The following is a 6,016-nucleotide window of genomic DNA, read 5'->3' as shown; positions in this document are numbered from 1 at the left end:
GATCTTGGAGAGTATACCTCAAGAGCGAAACAGAGTTAATTTTTTAAGATGTTATCTATTTATTTTATTGATAGATAGAAAATAAACACAGGTGTGTAGAGAAGCAGAAAGAGAGGGAGAACCTTGAGGAGACTCCTCAGTGAGCAAAGAGCCCAATGTGGGGGTTGATCTCAAGTCCCTGAGACTCATTCAGACACCCTGGAATCCTAGAAAACACATTTCCTAACAAGATCTTCACCATTCTGAGGACATCAGTTTGCCATAGAAGAGGTCTTCAACTGACAGGAAGAACATACATACAATAATAAGAACATATGGAGAACATATAGTAAGTAGCAGTTGAATTAAATCCAACTTCAGGTGCTCAAAATTTTCAGTAAAAGTTGGTGTGAGGCCTCTGGGAATGAAAGTTTGTGTGTGTGTGTGTGTGTGTGTGTGTGTGTGTGTGTGTGTGTGTGTGTTTCCTGAAGATTATGGACCTAACAAAATAGACATTAGTTGTAAAATGCTTTCATAATTTTACAGAAGTCTCCTCATCAGTGTTTGTTTATAATTTGAGTCATTCTTGCTAAGTGAAGGAATGATAAAAATAAAAGATGGGGTTTGCCAGAAGGCTGGGAAGACCAAGTGGCTGGATTGCCTTTCTACATCCCTGGTTATTTAAAACCATTGTTTGCACATCATGACTTCTCTGATTCAGGAGAAGACTATTGCCATGTTACAAGGACATCTGGGGGGCTAAAGACTGATACCAAGGGGTCATTTTAGTAAAAGCAAAATCTACATGTGCCCCAATCTTTGTAGGTTCTGTATAAACCATTTGTATGAAAGTCAGCCAGGGCATCTCCCTGATACTCAGGTTCAGTCTTTTTGGTTCAAGCCTGTTTTGTTAACAATAATTTCACAAGGTAAAAGAGTAGCAGTAAGGAGATCATTTCCTTGTTTTCATTTTTAACATGGGTCCCAGTGGACACAGGAAATCTGTTTGTTTCTACAACATCCCATATTGTGGGCAACCCAAAATGATTATCAGCTGTCAGTGTAGGTGACAACAATCTGTCCTTCTGATGCCTGGCATGACTTATTTTTGTTGGACTGATTTAGCCCGACATTGTGGGATAGATAGTGCCCCTCTCAAGTAGTTAATATTGGGTAGTTACAGCATAGTCAGTTTGAAAGTTTTTTGTTTTGTTTTGTTTTGTTTTTTGTTTGTTTGTTTGTTTGTTTGTTTTCCCCATCTTTACTACATGACCCTTCAACAAACCTATCAGGATCAAACAAAGGGATTTCTTATAAATCAGGAGATGGTGTCAGGAAATGAAATACTATTTTCTTACCCTCATGGGACTCATTCTCATAGATAAGGGCAGTAAGATAGCAGGAATAAGAATACTGAAATATTTGAGATATAAATTTATTGTGAAAGCAGAAGAATCTCATAGAAGTTTCTTCTGCTATCAGAGAAATGTTGAGTCAATTCAGATTTAAGATGACTTAGGACAGCATGTCCAGTTTGTAAATAAAACTCATTTCTTTGGGTTAAATCTGTGAAAGCATCCACTAACTATATGGCTAAAGCTACAGCCTTAATGCAAATGGGTTAGGCACAGGCAACTAAGTCGAATTTTGTGCTATAATAAGCAATAGACCTATACTTAATTCCCTTTTCTTTTGTGAGCACATTCAGTACTTGATTATCTCTTTCTTGCTCAAATAAGATGATAGGCAGAGAAATAGTTAGCTAGCCTTGTGGCAAGCAGTTCTAGCAGTGGTTGTTTTAGTCCTACAAGGTCTGTTTATGTTTATTTTCCCAAGGAAGGCACTCAGGGATTGAAATATTAAGTAAATACAGCAGGGAAGGCAATAGAGAAAAACTTAGGAAACAGTCAAATAGTCCCTAGTCTGCAACATCCAGCCAGGCTTAAGAATCCACAAAACTCATTTAGTTGGGAGCCTAGCAAATTCTTGGATTTCGTTTTCTCTCTGTGGATAAGCGGATTCCTTCAGTGCATAGATTATAACCTAAGTGATAACAGTATCTAGATATAATTGAAATTGTTCCTTAGGGACTCTACATCCTTTTTCACCTAACTGTTGCAGCAAATGAATGGAATCTTTTTTTGAGTGCCTGTCTAGTAAATAATTACAGCAAGATGTTGCCCACGTATTGTAAAAGTGTTGCTTTTCCAGGATACTGGAGGGTGGCTAAATCTTGGCCGAGTACTTGGAAGAAATAAGGAGGGACTTCAGTGAACCTTTGCAGCATAACTGTCCAGGTATATTGTGGATTTTCTCAAGTGAATACATGTACATATTGGCTCTTGGGATCTACAGAGATGTTTAAGAAAGCTGAACATAGGTATACCACAGTGATCCATTTTGTGTCTCACAGGATTTGTGACGAAAGCATTTTTGGATTTGGAACAACTGGGAAATGGGAATAATTACCTTGTTAATAGCTTTCAAGTCCAGGAAAAAATAACCATTTCTGCCATTAAGTTTTTGAACCAGTGAAATCAGTATGTTACTGGATGTGGTAAAGGGAATGATTAGTCCCCGGACAATTAGGTCTTTTACCTTTGGTGTTAGGCCTTCTGTGGCTTCAGGCTTTAACGGTTATAAAGGCAATTGATGAAGAGGTTTATTTGTGTCTCTCTGAATTTTTATAGGTTCTGCATTTTTTTTATTCTCCCAATGCCAATATTAGAAGTAGAGCATAGATTTTTGAGTACCTAATTATATTAGAGGACTCTTGTCATTATCATTCCTCTTCTATATCAAGAGCAGATCATAAGGAGTATAAAAGATCAGGTTCATGTTCATCAGGAAATTTTAAGGTGAGGTCTCCCCTGGAGGCAAAATATATTACCCCTTTAAATGTAGAGAACCCATTTCTACCTAATAGATTGACTGGACCTATAAAAAATGATGTTTTTTTTTCTTCAGTGAAATGTCCCGGAATCATTGGTACTGGTTGAGATAGATTTTTTTTTTTTTAATGCAAGGGCACTTTGGTCTTTTAAGTGTGGGTTCAAGTAGAGAGAGTCTGGTACCTGTCACACTTTAGCAGGTTTTCTGATTTATTTTGTTTTCTCTTTTAATTTAAATTAAATTAGCCAACATATAGTACATCATATCCCATTAATTTTAATTGTAGTTTCTACTTAGCTATTTAACCAAATAACTGGAGAATCCTTTTGAGTCCTGTTTATTCTGGGAGCAGCCTAAGGGAATAGATATGGGGACACTTGAGTGTATGTTGAAGGATCTGCATAAAACCTTGGAGGATAATCTTTTTCAGTGTACTAGTTGATTACAAATGAGACATCCATCCCTTGGACAGTATTTTGATGATGAACTTATAGGAGACTGTGATGTGGGTGGCCCCGGTCTTGATTTAGGTGCCTGGCCCTGGAACTATTATAGGTATACTGGCAATAGCTTGATGGCTTTGTTTCTGGTCTTGTTTAAAAGTTATTTCCACATATTCAGCTATGGTTCTGTGTTCTGACAGACTAGTTGCCTCCCATCATATTTTCTGTATTTTAACCAATCCACTAATTTCAGGAGATAATACATTTGCAAACAGGGCCTCTAAAGCAGGTTGGGTGATCTCATTTATTATGTGTAACACAGAATGCCATTGGAAGAGAGCTTCCTGGTGGACTTTAAAGTCTAGTAAAGAGTCATCCTTCTTGTTTCACAGTTTTGAATAATAGATCAATCAGATCAGCCAGGAAGATTCTAGAGATGTCTTTTGCAAGATCAGATATTATTTGCTTTTTTTTCTGTTTTGTGAAAGTACCATATTGGATTTTGAGTATTATCCTCAAAATTTTGCCATTATGCTTTCTGCATCCATGATTGGGGTTTCATCACACCCTACCAGCATGTGCACCATCTGATAAGGATCTAGCAGCTCAGGGTCATAGGCCCTGATAATGATCTTTAACAAATAAAGACTCAATCAATTAATCCCAGAGAGGGAACAAGTCAAGGATGCCAATTTCCATCATTCTTATTGAATAAAATACTACATGTTCTAGCAATAAGAGAACTAAAATAAATAAAAGGTTACAATGTATAAAAGAAAAAAAAATCAAAAATTCTTCTTGCATTATTGTCCATGTAAGTAACCCCCAAAATACATTTTGTGTATGTATTTTTTTAATGTATTTATTTGAGAGAGAGTGAGAGAGAATGGTGGGGGGAGGGTGAGAGGGAAATGGAGAAGGAGAGAGATTCCCTAAGCAGATGCCTCAGTGAGCTCAGAGCCTGACATGGGGTTTGATCTCAGGACCCCTAGATTATTACCTGAGCATAAACCAAGAGCCAGAGACTTAACTGACTGAGCCACCCCAGTGCCCCAATTGTGTATGCATTAACTATGAACCCAAGTATGTTAAAACTGAAAACACTATACCATTTTAAGTCATGCTAAAAAAACATGAAATAATCAGGCATATACTCACACATGTAAAAAGTTTGTAAGCTGAAAATGTCATTATAGTGATTAGAGTAATTAAAGAAAATGTAAATAAATAGAGAAAGAATGTTGTCAAAGATAACAATAGCTGGACATTAGTTAACATTGTGAAAACAGATTTTATTCAATAACTTGTGTGTAGGGATAATGTCGAGATCTCTTCTGATTTCTCTAGAAGTGACTGTGGAGTTTTAAAAAGAGAACAAGGGAGGGGCAAGTGTTTGGGCTCAGTAGAGTCAGAGAATTGAAAAGCTATAAAAGGTTGGTTATTTGAATTCTGTTTCACAGTGTTAACTGTAGCCCAATTATGTATGTTTGCTGGCAATTATGAGTCAAGATTCTGTACTCCCACAGAGAATGGGAGACAGAGACACTGTTTTTGCTGTTGTTGTTTTGTTTTGTTTTGTTTTAAAAACAATGTTACATTAGGCTGAGATGTAAAACATACTGATTCCACAAGTCTATAGGTTATGGTATACTCACCACAAGTGTAGTAACCATTCGTCATCATACAACAATATTACAATACCATCGACTATAAATCCTATGCTGTACTTTTTATTCCCTTGATTTCTTCATCTGATACCTGGATGCCTGTATCTCCCACTACTCAGCACCCATTTTGCTCATCTGCACCTTCCTCCTGAAAGCCATCAGTTTGGTTTCTGTATTTATGGGTCTGTTTCTGCTTTTTGTTTGGTTGTTCATTTTTTTCTGTTTAAAATTCTACAGATAAGTGAAATCACATGATATTTGTATTTGACTTATTTTACTTAACATCATAGCCTCTGTCCATCCATGTTGGAACAAATGGCAACATGGCAATATATAGACACACATACACACACACACATACATAGTCTTCTTTTAACCAGATGGGAGTACAAAATTGGTGCAGCCATTGTAGAAAACAATATGGAGATTTCTAAAAATAAATAAACAAAATAATGAATTCCTTATGATCCAGTAATTTCACTACTCGGTATCTACCAAAGAAAACAAAAACACTACTTTGAATAGATATGTGACTACTACATTTATTGCAGCACTCTTTATGAAAGTGGTCCTGTTGTATTCCTCCTTCTCTCCTTCCTTCCTTCCTTCCTTCCTTCCTTCCTTCCTTCCTTCCTTCCTTCCCTTCCCTTCCCTTCCCTTCCCCTTCCTTCCCTTCTTTTCTTCCTTCTCTCCCATTTCCTTCCTTACTTCCTTTTTCCTTCTTCCCTTCCTTCCCTCCCTTTCCTTCATTTCCTTCCATCTTTCCTTCTTTCCTACTTCTTTCTTTCTTTCTTTCTTTCTTTCTTTCTTTCTTTCTTTCTTTCCTTCCTTCCTTCCTTCCTTCCTTCCTTCCTTCCTTCCTTCCATTTTCTTCTTCTTTCTCAGCACTGTGCTGCAGGTACTTTAAGGTAGGGTAATGCAGGTACAGAAAAACTGTTTTTCCTATCCCTATCACTGTGTATTTTCACTTTTCTGTGCTGCACCTTGCTGTTGGAATCCCCCACCTGGATTCTGAAACTCTCCTGAAGAGATTTT

Source organism: Ursus maritimus, unplaced genomic scaffold (genome assembly GCF_017311325.1).
Source record: "Ursus maritimus isolate PB19 unplaced genomic scaffold, ASM1731132v1 scaffold_5, whole genome shotgun sequence".
Taxonomy (NCBI): Eukaryota; Metazoa; Chordata; class Mammalia; order Carnivora; family Ursidae; genus Ursus; species Ursus maritimus.
Note: the sequence above shows the minus strand (reverse complement) of the source record.